The following is a 15,686-nucleotide window of genomic DNA, read 5'->3' on the forward strand; positions in this document are numbered from 1 at the left end:
GGGTGCGGCGCACGGAGACGACGGAAGCCATAGACTTTGGTGAGGAAGAGCAGCAGCAGGTGTTACGGGCTTATCGGGAGGAAGAGCTCCATTGGAAGCCCTGGCTCCTTCCCGACAGGGAGCACTCACCTGTTGCTTCGCCTTGGACCGGCTGCTCGCCCTCACCTCCCCGCTCAGACTTCACTTCCCCTGCCTCATCTTTAGCGAGGATGTGGGCAGAAGATGAGATTGCCACCACGTCACCCTCTGCTTTGGTGGCATCAGCGTCCATCGCACCTGCTACCAGAATGAAGCGGCGCCACGCGAACTCCGGTGAGTGACTGTGTTTTTGTGCCTCACGATCTTTCTGTGGAGAAGAGTGAGATGAGCATTGATTTGCCGGGGCCGGAAACTATAGTGGAATTGTGCTCTGAAGCTGACAGAAGTGTGTTTAGTTGTTCAGAGGGATCTACTATGGGTGTCAAGGATCCCGACCTCTATGAGCGGCAGGAAGCAGCTTGTGCCCAGCTAGAGGAGGAGCTCCGGGGAGAGCCGTGGCTCAACCCCGATTATCAGCACCTTTTCCAGGGAACTCGTCTGGCTCTCAGGGGCCCCCTGAGTCGCCAGAGACTCACACCACCAGCGCCTAGCTCTCCAGCCTCAGGAACGCCATCCAGCACGCAGGAGGCTCCACAGTTGGGCTCACGGGTTCCTACTGGAAGGAAACGACGTCCGCATTGTCGTCACCCCTTGCAACAGCCGGAGGTGAGTGACGGTGTTTCTTCATCCTAAACTTCCACCGAGGAGAGGAAGAATGGTACTGTGTTACCAGCGTTTGAAAAGCACAGAGAGACTCATAGTTTGGAAGTGACCGATGTTAGCAATGAATCCAACTATCTGTGTGCCGTGGTTTGCATGAATAAAGACACTGTTTCTGAGCTAGCCGGACAAAATGTGGGTTTTGTAAAGCACAGCCATGGTTACAAAATTCAGTTGCAGAGGCTACCATAGACAAGTGTAGCGGTCCTGCAGGCATCTTAGATTCCACAGTTAAATTTAATGAGTCGTCCATGATCCATGGTGTTCATAATGTGGGTAATGATGGGGATTCTCACTCTCTGGAAAGGCTTATGTCTATGCACGTCACTCATAATAAAGGTGCCTCTGTACCTGAGTTGTTCAGTCCCCAAGTCATGCCCCCTGTTAATGAACTAGCCATGGTGAGTGTTTCCGAGCCTGTTGTCAAGAACTGTGGCATCCTTCCTCCTGTTCCTTCTGGAATCTCGGTGAGTGTCTGTGGTTCCAGAGTAGCAATTCATGATCTAAAAAGTGAAGAGACTGTGTTTGAGTTTACTGGGGACCATGTTTTGCCAGCAGTACCTGTGCTCAGTGAGTTAAAAGTTAAATGAGCAAATCATGAACCCATCCTGAATATTGACAATGAGAAAATGAAGCCCTAGCACAGCCACTGCTCTCAATCTCAATTCCGAGTCTCCCAGCAAGGAGACTAACACCTGTTTCAGACCCATTAACAATGCACTCAAAGACTATGATCTTGAGAATAAAGTTCGGGGGGACAAGCCTGCCGCCCTAGAGGCTGGTACTGGGTGTGACTTTATAAATAATCCTTCTTTGGGCAAAGATGTGAGTGTTGTTTTTGTAGCTGGACTGTCTTCCTCAGAGGCTGAAGCACGGACAGAGTCATGTGAGTCAGAAGGAACTGTGCTCTGCCCCTTAGAAAGAGTGAATGAAGACTGCATGACTTGTGTTAAAGACTTAATAAACTCAAGGACTGTTTCATGCATTGCTGCCATGCTAACCCAAGAAACTAATGTTCCAGATTCATCTCCTACTCCCAGGGTGGCTGAGGCGCCGCGCAACCTTACCCACGTGCCTGAATTCCGGGTGGAGGCAGCGGTCACCCAGCCAGCACCTGTTCTAGTTCCAGCTACTAGGGTCAGGGCAGCTGTGGGTCCAGCCATCTCTTGCACCCTTTTCTACATCTCGGGTGGGAGTGGCTGGCATCTGGTCTGACCCTGCATCCACTGCGGTGCCCAGGGTGAGGTCAGCCAGGGCGAAGCTAAGCTCCACACCCATACTAAGAACCCATGGGGGAGCGCTTGCTGCCTTGCAGGCGCCTGCACCTTCTCATGTTTCTGCTGGAGGGCCCGAGGAGCCCGTCCAGCCTCCTGCCACGTTAGCTGGAGGGCCTGAGGAGCCCGTCCAGCCCCATGCCAAGTCAGCTGGAGGGCCCGAGGAGCCCGTCCAGCCCCTCGCCTCGCCTGCTGGAGGGCCCGAGGAGCCCGTCCAGCCCCTCGCCTCGCCTGCTGGAGGGCCCGAGGAGCCCGTCCAGCCGCACGCATTGTCTGCTGGAGAGCCTGAGGAGCCCGTCCAGTCCCACGCATTGTCTGCTGGAGGGCCCGAGCAGCCCGTATGGCCTCCTGCCTCGTCGGGGCCCGCCAAGCCACGTCCAGGCCCGGGGCCCGCCAAGCCACGCTCATGACTGTCCCGTCACCGGCCACTTTCCGGGCCATCAGCTGGGCATCATTGCCGTCCTGGACGGCCTCCTGAACTGCACCGCCGGCCTCCTAATAGGAGATGGCGCGGCCTGTTGAGTTGCCTACCTCGTGGCCGGCCCCCTGAACCATTGACCTATGGACTGTTGTGCCCTCGACCTCCAGGGCGACCCCCTGATCCGCCTGACTTTGGACTCTTGTGCCATCGGCCTCCAGGTCGGCCACCTGAACTACTTCGCCATGAACTCCTTTTCTGCCCAGATCATGGTCGCCCTCCTGAAACAGGGTCTCGGACTCTTATGCAATTGTGTTTGGACTGAGTGCTTCGGATTCTTTGTTTTTTGTGGTTTTGTTTCAGTTCACTTTAGGGGGTTGACCAGGAAACCAGAGGTGGAGATAAACCGGAATCAGAATCAGAGATTCTGATTTATCTCAGAATTTATCTCAGAATCTAGAGAGATCAATCAGAATAAAAATCAGAATCTCTGATTTTGAAAAAGGCCAAAGCTTGGATTCGAACCCGGGCAGCTGCTCTCAGCCAGCTTATCCCAGTGAGCTAAACCGGCGCCTTTGTATATGTGAAATTTTCTTTAAACGAACTATTAAAATACTACATAGAATGTAGTTAATCTTAATCAAGTACAAAACTATTTGTTATTTTGTCGTTGCTTCATCCGTGATGGATCTACTGTCAGTGTTAAAAATAACTGCCATTAGTTAAGTTAATATTTTCAAAGGTGCAATTTTCTTGTGGTGATAGCTTCTGTGTTATAGCAACTCTAAGGAGCTAAAGTAAAAGTAAATTAAAGTATCCAGCCATCATCATCCTACCTTTGGGTGGATGGGAGTGTAAGGTAGTGACTGGAATAAGTCACAAGGTGTCGCTGTTGAGCTGCATATATGTTGTAAATTTTAGCAATTTTGACCATTTTTCCTCTGCAGGACACCGTAGTTCAGATTTCTCGTTCGCGCGGGCGCCATCTTGGTTCAGTGTTTACTGTGATTTGCAAAGGTAAGCACTGTCAGTGGCGAACTGCATTGGTTTTGTTTAAAAATAAGTGTTCCACTGTGTAAAATAGCGGTTTGTCATTTAAGCCGAGCATATATTTTGTTTATTGAGAGGTTCATATATTGTCTGACAAGAGTATGAGCAGTTTGTATGCATGTTTTATTTGGTAATATCTGCCGCAATTTCGGGCTACATTCCCGCTAGTTAGCAGAGCACCCATTCGGGCAAAGTAATGCAAGATGAAGCATTAGCTTTTCAGCTGCAGTTTGCTGGTAATCCTGCTATGTTAGTTTTGTGTCATACTCATTCCTAAGACCGTGGAATTTTGTAAAAACATGATTATTTTTGCTTAATGTGTTTTTTATATATTTGTTGTTGTATTTTACTATGTTGATAATCACGCAGTGTTTACTGTGATTTGCAAAGGGCCAGCAGCAGAGTTGGAGTGGTGTTTGCCCCAGCATCTGAATAAACAGCGCGGTCCGAGCCACAAATTGAACGCCTGTGTCCGACTGGTCTCTCTGCTGTGCACCCCAATCCAACACAAAATTACACAACGCAGAGTTACAGGAGCATGGTTCTGCAATCTCTGCGGATATGTAAATAGAAAATTGTCTATGCCACAATGCAGTGTCACTGGATGACGGAAGTGCAGAGTGAGAATGTACGGTTCTTGTGAGGCTTAAAATGCGAAAGCACAGGTGCTTTGTCATCAAAGCCAAACTGTCTGTTTAGCTGGGCTATTATTTTTTTGATCTTAATCACTGTCTACTGCTGCTATAGATTTGAAATATCGTTAACCACCTTTTGCTTTGAGAGGTGTTTTTTATTTTTGTCTTTTTACTTTATCAACTCCAATTTGAAACTTATTGTAATTTAATTTTTTTTAATATGTCTTTATAGAATGCTTCAACCAAACTAACACATTTTATTATAGGTGGGTTTGACACAGTCAAAAGGCCTGTAGCAGTTGGTGTGGTTATGCTGATAATTTATTTACTAGCTGTTGCTGGCAGTTTGGTCAATATCATCGTCATTGTTTCTGACAAGCAGTTACATAAACCAATGTATCTTCTGATTTGCAATCTTGCTGTTGTTGACATACTGTATACCTCTAGTTCCACTCCAACAATGATCGGGGTTCTACTTGCTGGTGTTAATACCATATCATATGTGGAGTGTTTAATTCAAATGTGTGTTTTCCACCTGGTAGCAACAATGGAGTTGTTTTCTTTAACAATTATGGCATTTGATCGATTAATAGCTATAATTTATCCTCTTCGGTACCATAGTTATTTAACAAATACACGTATAATGGTACTTACATACATTCTATGGATTGTTGCCTCTAGTTTTTGGGCTTCTTTACCAGCAACAGTTGTCCCTCTCCCTCACTGCAGTCTAAGGCTTAGGTACGCTTTCTGTGACGCTGGTGCTGTATTACGAACCCTTTGTGTTGACCCAGAGAAATATTTCAATCAAGGTGCCAGTAGGTTATTTTTTCTGTTATTTTTCACATTTGTTTTCATTTGTCTTTCATACTGTGGGATCTTGTTTTTTGTGAAATTATCATCAAATAATGACAGAATGAAAATGGGAAGCACTCTTGTGAGTCACCTGATTTGTGTAATATGTTTATACTGTCCCATTTTTATCTTTGCTTTTTTGACCAGGATTGGTGTGGTATTAACTCTTGAAGAACGCCAAGGTTTATCAATTGGCACCATCCTCGGTCCATCTCTTGTAAATCCTTTTGTGTATATTCTTAGGACAAAGGAAATTAAAAATAAGATTTTTAAGATACTTAGAAAGGCTAACACAGCTAGAGTCTTGTGAACTGTGAGTACACTTACTTTTAAAATGGGCAGAAATGTTGGAATATTCATATATGCATATATGCATCAGATTTGTGAACTTTTGAGTCCTATTTATGTGAGAAGAATCAACCTGTAAATCATTACACTTACAGTCGTATTTAAAAAGTAGATTGAAGATGATTTTCTTACACAACAAAATTTTGAAAGACAAAATGTTCCAATTCACTGTGGCACATTTGAGTTTTGGATTAAATGCACTGACGGCTCAAAGAGCTTACGATTCAAGTAGTGAACAGGCAACTTCTCTCACTGATTCTTTATCATGATTATTTGTTGTTGTTTGTGAGCGACACTGTTTGACACTAACAATTTATGAAGTAATTACTGTGTTATTTTGAACCAAAATAATGTTTGTCATTAAATTCTGGAATGCCTGAGAAGAAAAGGTTTAGTTGTTTTAAATGTTTGTTTTGTTTTGGTTTTTGTAAGTTGGTGAATGACAACATTCTTAAAACAGTAGGGAATTGACCAGATAACAGTGCAAGAATTATTATAGTGAGCACAAATGGACTGAAGGGAATTTTTAAACAAAGATAAAGATAAAATGTGAAGAAAAATGGGATCTTTTTATTGATTCAACTACTTTGACTGCTCAGATAAAAATGTTTCTTAAATAACAAGCTCAGCTGGGGTAGGAACAGGTAACAAAATGAAAGTTGCCAAAAGGAGAAACATGAATTTTCTTTAAAAAAGAAATTTGTATAAAAAAAGTACAAACATTTTCATCTTCAAATATGGCAAGTTTTACTTATGGGCGGTCACCATTTAAGGTTGCACAGTTTGCATATAAACAACTGAACATTGTCTGGTGATACCTGTTCTGTAATTTCAATAGCTTACAATAGATAGCTCATGCAGAATCAGGACATCTTAATCCGCTCTTCATCATTGCATAAGCCATTAATTTTTCTTATATTTCATGCTTTCTAAAGTCTATACAACAAACACAAAAAAGAAGCTTTTATTTTCAATGACATCATTGCTATCAATAAATAGGACAATAAATAGGACTTTGTGCTTCTTACTTCTTACAGCTCACGCTGCCATTGCTCTTCCCGTTTGGAGCAGCAGTATCAGTCGGTGACCAAAATGGACTTTTTTCTTTCACCTCACCATAAGCCAGAGACCGTTCACCATAAATCTAACCCAAAGACTGTATATTGTGATAACATTCTGGACTATCCCATTGCCACTTGTTATCATGCTGCTTCTAAAAGGACTGCTTTGCCCTCAGAGGCTCCCATTAAAGACTTTAATGCTGCTCAGGCTGGTAACTTTTCCCAGATCACTATTTCTTCACCTACCTGTCAGCCTGTTCCGGTTTCTTCCGCCCGGGCCACTGTTAAAAATATTCCTGCACCTAAACCTTTCAGTATCATTCCCCCAGTCATCATCTCTACCCCTATCAGTCAGCTCACATCCACACCTGTGCCAGCTCCCAGGACGAGGGCAGCTGTGACCCAGTCCACCTCCACACCCATTCCCGTTCGCCGGGTGGGGGTGACTGGTGTCCAGCCACCTCCCGTGCCTTTCCCAGCGCCAAGGCTGAGGGCAGCCAGAACCCAGGCTGACCTCACTAGAGGCTCGGAAGAGCTAGCCTCTCCACCTGTCAGTCAACCACTTCATCCACCTCTTGATCCAGCCTTTCACACCCTCGCACTATCCCTGGTTAGGCTAGCTGACCTGTCCCCTGCTCAGGCACCAGCTTTACGAGCCCAGGCTGTAGCTTTATCTCCTTCAATAGTTCAGTCTGTAGCTCAGCCATTAGCCACACCAACCTCAGCTCTGTCGTTAGCCTCGCCAACCTTTGTTCATCCCTTAGCTTCCTCAGTCCAGTCAGTTCACTCACCTGGTGTTCAGCCTCCAGCCCAGTCAGTCCAGTCCCCTGTAGTTCAGTCTCCTCCTGTCCTCCAATCCCCTGTAAATCAGTCTCCTCCTGTCCTCCAGTCCCCTGTAGCCCAGTGTCCTGTTCCTCAGTCCCCTGTAGCTCAGTCTCCTGTCCTCCAGTTCCCTGTAGCTCAGTCTCCTGTCCTCCAGGCCCCTGTAGCTCAGTCTCCTGTCCTCCAGTCTCGTCCTCTCCAGTCTCGTCCTGTCCAGTCTTCTCCTGTCCAGCCCGTCCAGTCGCCTCCTGTCCCCCAGTCGCCCGTCCTCCAGCCTGTCCAGTCTGTTGTCCAGTATTCTGTAGTCCAGTCAGTTCAGTCTGTCATCCAGTATCCTGTAGTTCAGTCGCCCGTTGCCCAATCTCCTATTCAGTCTCTGGCCCAGTCACTCATTCACCATCCTGTTCAGTTCCCGGACCTGCAGCCACAGCATCCAGAGCCAGCTGTGAGCTCTCCCGCTCCTCAGCCAGAGGTTTCCGCACCCGCTGGCGGACAGTTTTCACTAACAATAAAGTGTGATTTGGAGACTTCTCACACCCCCGTTCTCTGCGGCCTGCTGGAGCCCCCCCGCTACGAGGAGGAGCTGGCCATCCGACTGCGGTCTGGAATGTGGGGCATCCCTGCTGCTGCGGAGACGGGGCGGTCTGCATCTCCCCACCGCAGGGAAAAGGGTAACACCACCTGGATCTGGGTGCAGTTTCCCCCTCCAGGGGCAAGGGTACCTAGACCCGGGGCTTAGAGTACGCTTGGGGAGTGTGATTGTGAGTACAGTGTCTCTTTATGTCTGTCTCCACGTTGGGTGAGTGTTGAGTAATTGCATATGAGAGCATGAGGGTGGGAATGGATGTTTGTATCTGTGTGTGCCTGTATGTCTGTGTTCATATGTCAGGTCGGGTATCAGACGCCACCTCTCTGGGGACATCTCAGGCCCTCCAAGGTATGGAGGCCTATCTCCCCCCACCACTTTCCCTGCAAGTGGCAGACACCCTCAGACATCGGTGCGTTGGTGGGTCTTTGTGTCCGTTGGTGGCTGTTTATCAGGGCCTGGAGCCTGGGGCTCGCTCGGGCCACTTCGGGGGTGGGGTGCCCTCGGCCTCTCGGCCTGGGGCTCGGTCACTCAGGCACGGCTGGCTGCCGGCGGAGCTCCCGTGCAAGTCACTGCAACCCCCCATGGCTTATGCTCCGCGGCTGCTGAGTGACCCCTCATCTGGGACTCTCCTCAGCTCTTTCTGGGATAGTGGCGCGGCTGCCCTTCTGTTGGTCTTCCTTGGTGTCTTGTGTTCTGAGGGCCTCTGGATGTCTGGAGTTTTGATCTCCTCCATACCTGCTTCATGCCCTGGTGGACGGGGCTGTTGCTCCCCACACACTCTAACAGATCATTACATGAAGGAACCTTTTAAAAACAAGCACGGTCATGCTCACAGGTGTACACACGGGTACTCACACACACAAACTACACCCTTTTTGGCTCCTACCTTAAAGCACACTGTGTCACGATCCTGGGTCTTTGACCCAGCGTTTTAAGTTTTAGGTAATGTTTGATATTTATGGTTTATTTTCAAGTTCATTAGATTACCTAAGCTCATTTGTCTATTTCGATTCCTCTTGTATTTTCTTCCCCTGTATTTACGTTTCCCTCACCCTTTGTCTGTGAGGCTGTTTTGACTGCATGTCTTATGTTATCAAGTTTGTATTGTCATGTCTCCTTCACATGTTTCCTGTTTTATTTTGGAAGAGTCTGGTGTTCTTTGGTCATTGTAGTTAGTGTTACTCTCCCCTGTATTGTCCCCTGTTCTCATGTGTCTCCACTTCCCCTGATCACCTCATGTGTGTATTAAGTCCTCAGTCTTCTTTTGTTTGTCGTCAGGTCGTCTGTTTTTCTCGCCATAGTCAGAGTCACAGCCATTGCCATAGTTAGCTTTCATAGTTTGTTCCCAGTTTAGTTTCTGTTTAGTTATTGCTCTTCTGCTGCCCTCATTCTCGTTTGTTTCTTTGGTGATCATCAGCCACAATAAAAGGCTCACTTTTGTTTAAGTTCACTCCCGTATCCTCACTTGTGTTCGCACCTAGGTCCACCACACACATCTCCGCACGGTCTGTCTCCACAAACCGTGACAGTACGACCTGACCATGCCGGACCCAGCGACACGAGAGGGAGATTGTTAGGTTTTGTATTGTTGATTGTCATTTATGCTTAGAAATATTTACTTATGTATGCTTAGAGTTTTACAATTAGTTGTAGATTGGTAGAGGTTTGATCCTTGATAGTCTGCAAACTTTGTGTCCATTAGAGAGCACTTTGGGAGCACAAGAGAGGTCGTACCTTGTCTTATTGTTTTACGGTAGGATTAACGTAGCTACGTCTGTTCTAGTCTAAGTGCTTTTTGTTTAGATGAACTGCTGGACTTCCTCACCGTGTTATCTAGGGTGAACCATCTAGGGTGAGGGGGAGACTACCCTCTTCCTGACCAAGGATGTTTGCTTTTGTGCTTTCATGTTATATGACCCTTTGATCAGCAGTACCACACACACACACACACACACACACACACACACACACACACACGGTACTCTTTGTTTGTATGTAGACGTCATATGTTAATGACCCTATGCATATTCATGTAACCACAATAAAAGGAGTGCTATGGGGAACCTGGCTGAGAGTCTGACGGAGGTCAAGTGGTGGAACGACACTTGGCTCCAGGCAGGTCTGCCTCATGCATGAGTAACATGAAGAACTTTGCCTACTTCGGGTCTTGCTTGCTGTGTAATTATATTGTCCTCAACGTTCCAGCGAATAGGTTCAAGCTACAAACCTATCATTAATTGGTCCTTCGAGAGCCGGAGCCCTGGAGTCGACATTCACCGAGGGGAGAAGAGACACACTGAAAGACTGACGTCAGCCAGGAAGTTCCTGTAGTAAAGTCCCGAGACGTGAGAATTTGTCATCGGGCCGGTGGATTAGCTGTCTGTTTTCTCTCCTCGATGAATGACGATCAGCGGGATCCGACGCTGATATTACACGCTAAGCAACACCAAGTAAGTCCCTAGAGCCTGACTCTATAACCGTGTGGTTGTGCAGTCTCCACCACTTTGTGAGGCGTTGAGAAGTTCGCTACTTTGTGGAGCGATAAGTGAGTTTTTCGCTGCTTTGTGGAGCGATAACTGAGTTCCTCGCTGCTTTGTGGAGCGAGAGGTTCCTCGCTGCTTTGTGGAGCGAGAGGTGAGTTCTCCGCCACTTTGTGGGGTGTTGAGAAGTTCCGCGGGGTCCAGAATGTGCTGGACAATAGGCCTATTTTGTGTTGTTGTTGTTGTTGTTGTTGTTGTGTTTGAGTGTGTTTGTGTGAGTGGGTGCGGAGCAGAACACGTGGTCTGTGACACCGGCTGTTGTTGTTATCATGGATTCCTAAGCAACCAAGAGTGCGTCAGAGGGTGACAGATGTTTATGCTGGACTTTGCTCCTGGCAGCACAAAGTATTTAAAAAAAAAAAAAAAATAGAGAGCGACGGCTCCTTAGCTGCGCGGGTTCACGCGAGCACGGTCGCGCGGGTTTCACGCGGACCTGAGCCGTGCGGTTAATCGCAGGCTTATAAATGGAAGAGATTCAAATGTTAGAAGTTTTCAGAAAACACACCAGCCTTGAGAAGGCCAGCTCACATCAGCAGCACTTAAGATATGCTCTGGTGAATGGCTTTCCCCCACCCCTTGCTGACATAAAATGTTTATTCTTTAGCTTGCCCTGATCAACAACAGCCTGTGTGCCAGACCATAGATTTAATTGAGGTGGATAGTTGTTAAAAGTAATCTGCATTAAGCTTAGGGTTGCTCAAATTCAGTACAATGAGGTGAAGTAAAATAGGTAAATATTTAAACTACTGAAGTGCATAGAGGCATTTGATCTGTGTGAAAGACTGTCGTCTTATTATGAGCCATTGTTGAGGTATAGAGCACACCTGTGAAAACAACTAATATGCTGAACCCCGTATGAAACATCTAAAAGTACATGATGGAGAAGCTGAATTGAATGTGAAAGTGCAAGTCTTTGCCACTGTGGGCAAAGCACGCAACCACTGTGTGAGGTTGCGTTGCGGTCTCTTCTGAGCTGATGAGCAAGCTACACATCATCAGATCGAGAGCTGTCTGAGAACTCCTCAGAGAGAGGGAAACAGAACTATGATAACTGTGATAACTGGAGTGTGCAGAGTTTCCGTGAGCAGTTTTTCTGCATCTTGACTCATGTGTGTAGAGTGTTCATAGCATCAGCATCATGTTTTTGTTTATTTGTTTTGTTGGGTTGGGTTGAAAATATTTAAATAAACTTGTGATCATGCCTATGGATCACCATGGCACATATCATCAGCCATATGATTTATTTATGCAGATGAAAAAGTAAGTGTGAATGTGTTTGACGTCACAGTGTTTTTGTGCGCTGTGTAAAAGTAATTGCCTTTGATTGTGAGAGCGGTGATTCTGCAGGTCACCAGCTATTGTAAAGAAAAAAAAAGAGTGAAAAAGAGAATTTATATTGTAGATGAAAAAAATCATAGGAAAAAGGTTTTGTGTTGATCAGCCAAGAACAACTACAATCTCATTTTCTGCTTTTAAGAAAAGACTGTTCACAAAAACAGAGAAAGAGAGAGAGAGAGATGTGTGTTGATTAAGCAGCGATAATAATAATAATGAAAATGTCTTAGTTTGTCACTTTCAGGTGAAAAGCAGACCTGAATCAATTTTCCACATGCAGCGGTCGGAAGAAAGTTATAGTTTAACATCATTGGAAACATTCAGGCCAAGTTTCTGGCTAACTTATTTACAGCACCATGTGTCTCTCAAACTCACAAGCAAGCTCTCACTCCTCCCTGAAGACAAGGAATGCAGCTCCAAAGAGCAATAACATGGCAGATAAAGAGACAGCAGCAAAGTCCTGAACAAAGAGTCCCAACAAGCAGCAGCAGTGTGGACAAACGGCATCAGAGAAGAAGAGCAAACCCATCATCCTGCCTGATCGGATGAATGGCACTGTGTTTCCAACAAGCTGCAACTTCACTATGCATGTGAAGAAAACTTTTGAGGAGAACTGAGGAGACTGTTGGAGTTTGACATTTGCCACCTTTGGAGTAAAATGGCAAGAAGAGACAGTGAAACACAGGACAAAGCTGAAGGAGAACTGCCTGCTATTGGACTGTTGAAGTGGGAGAGGACAACAGAGTGAGAGGAGTGGTGAGAACACAAAGGAATTTTGTTATTTAAGTTGGGAAATCAAAATTTGGGTTAGCAAACCTGGGGAAAAGAAAACCGACTGCTTAAGTTGGAAAATTGTGAAGGAGTCCGAAACACTGCAAAAATAGAAACATATACAAAATCACACACACAAGCAGAACATGCATTAACCCTACTAACACAAACACAAGAGAGTTCATGAAGATTAGACAACATCTTAAGCACGTGAGTCTGTTTACCATCTTGTCCAAGTCACCTCGTGTGATGCAAAGACCAGTGGACTCATAGCACATTAGTTAAGAAATGATCAAATAATAGCAGAGAAGTGTGTAGGAAAGGCAGCTTTAAGAACATGCCCTGCTGGAGATGCAGCTCCACAGACATTGATTAAACCTGCCTAATAACACAAACACACATGCAATGAAGATCAGCTTCTTATCTCATCATCAGTGTTAAAATAGTGTAAATTTAGCAGACACTTGTTATCAAATGCTGAATTTATCCAATGCAAAAAATTGACTCTCTAGGTTGCAGGACAACAGTTTAACTTTTGCGGGAAAAAAGATTCTGGTTTGACCAACCAGTGATCAGACAATAAATTTAGTTGTTGATATAGTAAATTGGGAGAAGCTTCCTGCTTGATTGATGCAGCACAAGTAATTTACTGTATGAGGGAAATTGTCTTTTGTGATACTATTTTGAACATGCATTTCTGTTGTCCTGTCATCTTAGTGGGTTAATAGCTGATATGCAAATTAGTTGATCGTTCTTAGATTAAGGAAAGGTGACTGAATTCTAGCACGAGTGAATGAGATGTGTTGGAGTTTGTTGTGTGTTGAGTGGAGACTCTAAAACACTGAGTTTCCTGTTTTGATGTGCGAGTGAATCCTGTACCTAGATACACAACTCTGAATACGTCAGAACAAACTTTTTTTGTGAAGTGCATGACAACATGTCACACGTTTTATGATGAGGGGAAAAAGGAAAACTGAATAAAATCTGTGGCCTAAATGAGTGAAGAGCACAGACCTGGGCATTAAACTCCTAGCTAATAGGACATTAGGATTGTGTTGTGTGTTGTGCAGCTGATGGTTGGTTTGGAGTGAATCTAGCTGATGATTTTTCTTTTGTTGTGAAGTTGAGCCTGCTAATTAGTATGATGGTATGATAAACCATGCTAATGGTATGATTTACCCTCCTGAGATGAGGAGCTTGTGTCATGACTTAACAAGGCCTTTTTATTTTGATACTTTCACAGTGCACTTTAAGTTTTGTTCGATAATCTCTGTCGTTTGAGCAGATCTGCACGATTAGAACAGAAAGCGCTGTACGACACGTCGTCGAGAAAATTGTTACAAGTGAGCTTCTCCACATTAAAATGGGCTCAGGAGAACGCCACTTATTTGGGACAATTAGAAATTAAGTTCCTGTCCAAAAAGGATTCAGCGATGTAATCCGAGCTAAAGTTCTTTTTCTTTTTGAAATGACGTCATTTTGCTGAGAGTGGAAACTAAATGCGACGATCGATTCCACTATCAGCAAAGAAAGAATGAATGCATGAATGAATGAGTGAAAGAAAAAAAAACTGATTGGTAAAAGCTGACAAGACTTTACTGATGTAACACGACTGTGCGAAGTTAACCCCACCTGACAAAGGTGCAGATGAATTTATGTGTGTTTCCTTTTACAGGAGCACAAAGATGACAGCAACATTCGAGGTTGCGTGACGATTTAAGCTTTTAAATGCCACTTTCTGTGTCTGTGCATCTACCAGGGGTGTTATTCACTACCTTGTGTTGCTCACAGAGGAAACTGTGAGAAAGTGTGCATACATCTGCGCAGCGCTAACATTTGCATTTTCTTTTCTACAGCATTACAGTTCTTCATGTGACTTGATGATGCGATTTATACCAGGACAACTGGTTGATGTTTTTTCCTACTACAGGATTTTTGGGTTTATATGTGAAGAAAACTGTGTTTACAGGTTATGAGTTGGTGATGCTGTTACACTGTGTTTTTGGGAAAATGTGAAGGTTACTTTGATAATGTGAATAACATGTGAGAAATTTCCTGTGTTGAAAACTAGTGTCACTTCTTTCCACAGCTATGGATGGCTAACTTTATGGTCTTTTTATGGCACCTCTGGAACCTGTCAACCTGCGTCTGACCACGGTCAATGTGTATTGCTAATGTTTGTTTTTCTGAGAATGCATGTAGAAGATTCAGCAGAAGCAGACAAGTGACATGAGAAAAACAAATAAGAGATGCAGTGTTTATGGAATAGTTTAATATGGTGCTCATTAGCTGGCCACTTTTGAGCCCATAGTAATATATGAGTGGAGTGACTTTGCTTAAGGGAAGTCACCGATTACATTAATGTTGACTGAGTACATGGGATGATCCATGTCTGAGGCAAATTATGGTAATAATTGTAGTTTACTGATTTGAGAAAACCTGCACATGACACTTGTCTTGCTAGTGCTGAATACTTATTACTCTTAGGATACAATTGTTTACAAGTGTGAAGTTTGATTTTACTTCCAGATCTTGTTCTACAGGCCATGATGGTGTGTATGCAGGCTCCTGGCGGAGCCAGTTTTTAAGCAAATTTAATATACAAAATACACTAACATCTTTTATTGCAGGATTATAGGTCCAGGGTGGTGCTGCTCCAGAGGAGGAGACGCCCTGATGTTGCCTGGGACATGATTTAGCTAACCCTTTTTTCTTTACGACAGGAATCCAGGTTTGATGAGTTGACTCATGGGAGTGTCCATGCGTCAAGAGGAGGGGTCCAGGATTAACATTAAATAATGTTTTTTTATTATTGTTGCAGTGATTTGTGTGATTAACAGTTTATTTACAGGTATTAAACCTATGCAAGTGGTGCATCCAGGTTCAGATGAGGCTTTGATGGCCTATAAGTAAAGTTCACTGAACTAAAAAACGTTGTTTGATGATTGTTGACATGGTCTCCAAATAGAAGTTTTTCCTCCTAGCAAGGAAATATAGGTGCAGCAGTCAGAGTATTGCTGAAAGGGATCTCCTGAGAAATCTTCAGATGCCCAGTGAGAAGCAAGAACCATTCCAGGCATAGCTGACAGCCCAGGCAGTGGTTGAGGTCAAAGGTCAAGCTGGTTGGGGCCCATCATGAGATCAGACTTTGGAGCCACAGCAAGGACCACGAAACTGCGTTGGAATGAGA

General features: G+C 44.9%; 2 long non-coding RNA genes across 2 annotated transcripts in view; one reads left to right on the forward strand and one right to left on the reverse strand.

The window, feature by feature from the left end:
* Window positions 1-15,686, reverse strand: part of LOC146654426 (uncharacterized) — a 419,743-nt gene that overhangs the window by 384,761 nt on the left and 19,296 nt on the right. The window lies entirely within an intron of this gene.
* The window catches only part of LOC146654429 (uncharacterized), a 283,469-nt gene that overhangs the window by 210,936 nt on the left and 56,847 nt on the right, over window positions 1-15,686 (forward strand). The window lies entirely within an intron of this gene.

The sequence above is a fragment of the Rhamphochromis longiceps genome, linkage group LG14 (genome assembly GCF_057381845.1).
Source record: "Rhamphochromis longiceps isolate RC_006_pf linkage group LG14, R_longiceps_female_GT1.1, whole genome shotgun sequence".
In the NCBI taxonomy this organism is placed as follows: domain Eukaryota; kingdom Metazoa; phylum Chordata; class Actinopteri; order Cichliformes; family Cichlidae; genus Rhamphochromis; species Rhamphochromis longiceps.